This window comes from Chlorocebus sabaeus, chromosome X, assembly GCF_047675955.1.
Source record: "Chlorocebus sabaeus isolate Y175 chromosome X, mChlSab1.0.hap1, whole genome shotgun sequence".
Taxonomy (NCBI): domain Eukaryota; kingdom Metazoa; phylum Chordata; class Mammalia; order Primates; family Cercopithecidae; genus Chlorocebus; species Chlorocebus sabaeus.
In genome coordinates, this window is record NC_132933.1 from 56538198 (window position 1) to 56540477 (window position 2280).

Genomic DNA, 2280 nt, shown 5'->3' on the forward strand with positions numbered 1-2280 from the left:
AAAAGAGGTATTAAATGAGATGGTAAGGAACAAGTCATGAGAATAAGGTTAAAAGCAGGCAGACACAAATCATAAAGGAAGACAAATTTTAAACATCGATTCCAAGTTAGGCATGAAGCTAAGATGGGTTATAATAAGTCAATGAGACAGCCAAGTAAACAGGGCTCCCCGGAGAACCTCCACCTAGCCTGCGCACTGGGAGGATGCGGTGGGGCCTTGGGAAGTTCTTGCTATTTGCAAGGGGGAGGAGCCTGGCCTCTCCTACTCCTGGGTGGTAACCTGAGATTCAATCGGTGAGATGGGGCCTGTTAACAGGGATCCCTCTATTTTTGCTGAGTTTTTGTCCTTTCTTGTTCTCACCCTTCTATGTGTCCATGAGCCTAATCTTTCCTGGTTGTGTGACAAGGACCCAGTTTTTAGCTGAACTGAGGAGAAAGTTCTGCAATGGCAAGAGGTCAGAACGAAACCTAAAATAAAGGCAGTAGTACTGATCTTTGAGAGTATGGTTTCAGAAAATTGGGGGATGGAGTTTAACCCATAAGCAGAAGTTCAATGACTTTAGCTATTGGGATTATTTAGCTCTTAGGGTTATAAGCTAGACACTAAGATTAATGTATTCCTGTGCTACCGCTATTTAGATAGATCTCTGCTATTAGTCCCCAACACAGCATGAATTTAATCTTTGTGTCTCTAAATATTTTCACTTGCTTATAAAATCTCGTTTTAAAATGTGTTCAGTCACATATTCATTCAACAAACATTTACTAAATGATTACTATATTTAAGATACTGTGGAATACTGAGGTAAATAAAGTACAGCTTTGGCCTTAGAAAACTTACAGGTTCATGAAGGAGTCAGTATCTAAACTGGTGATTCCAGAATAGTGTACTAAAAGCACAAAGAATAGAGGGGACTTTCATTCTCATCCGGGCAACCAAATGTATTGAGTGCCTTCTGTTTTCCATGCATTAATCTGGGAAAACAGAGGGTGACCCCAAACCTGGACTTGTGGTGTCATGAAAAACTTCCAAGAGAAGGTGAAGCTTGATCTGAATCTTGTAAGAGGTAACCAGGTAAAAGGATGTGGCAGACAATATCTATTCTTCCCTTCTTACATACAAACAGAATTCTGATTTTTTTTTGTAAAATCTGCTTACCCCTTTATACAGCATTCTAGGCCTAGTGACCATATAAGAAAAAATCTACTGAATGGGGCTTCGTTGAAAGTCATTTTTTGTTTTGTTTTGTTTTTTTGTTTGTTTGTTTTTTGTTTTTTTGAGGCGGAGTCTCCCTCTGTCGCCCAGGCTGGAGTGCAGTGGCGCCATCTCGGCTCCCTGCAAGCTCCGCCTCCTGGGTTCACGCCATTCTCCTGCCTCAGCCTCCCGTGTAGCTGGGACTACAGGCGCCTGCCACCACGCCCGGCTAATTTTTTGTGTTTTTAGTAGAGATGGAGTATCACCGTGTTAGCCAGGATGGTCTCCATCTCCTGACCTCATGATCCGCCCACCTCGGCCTCCCAAAGTGCTGGGATTACAAGCGTGAGCCACCGCGCCCGGCTGAAAGTCATTTTTTTTTTCCTGATAAAAATAAGCTCAACTGACAGGTTCTTTGCTCTTCTCTTTCTTTGTTGTTGGAATGCAGATATGAAACCATCATCTTGAAGCCTCATTATAATAATGGTAAAATAAAAAAGATAGTCGGAGTCTCAGACCCTGATTATATCATGCAACTTCTACTTACTTTGGACTTGTGTTTTAGCTACTGTCGTCACTTTTCTATTGTGCCTATTATGTGTCATTAAACACAATTCTAAATAATAAAGAAGAATACTGGGGACTGGGCATGGTGGCTCACGCCTGTAACACCAACACTTTGTGAGTCTGAGGCGGGCAGATCACTTGAACCCAGGAGTTCAAGATCAGCCTGAGTAACATGGTAAAACCCCATCTCTACTAAAAATACAAAAAATTAGCCAGGCATGGTGGCATGCTTCTGTAGTCCCAGCTACTCTTGGGCTGAAGCGGGAGGCTCACCTAAACCTGAGAGGTCAGGGCTGCGGTTAGCTGTGATTGCACCATTGCACTCCAGCCTGAGTGATAGAGTGAGACCATGTCTCAGAAAAAACAAAACAAAACTAAACTAAACTGATATTTGATAGGACAGAGTTCAAGAAAAGCATTCCTGGTATGGGAAACAATGGCATGTGCAAAGGCATGGAGTTAATGGAGTTAGACACCTTCAAGGTGAAGAAACTGTAAGTAGACCAAACTGGTTGGGGT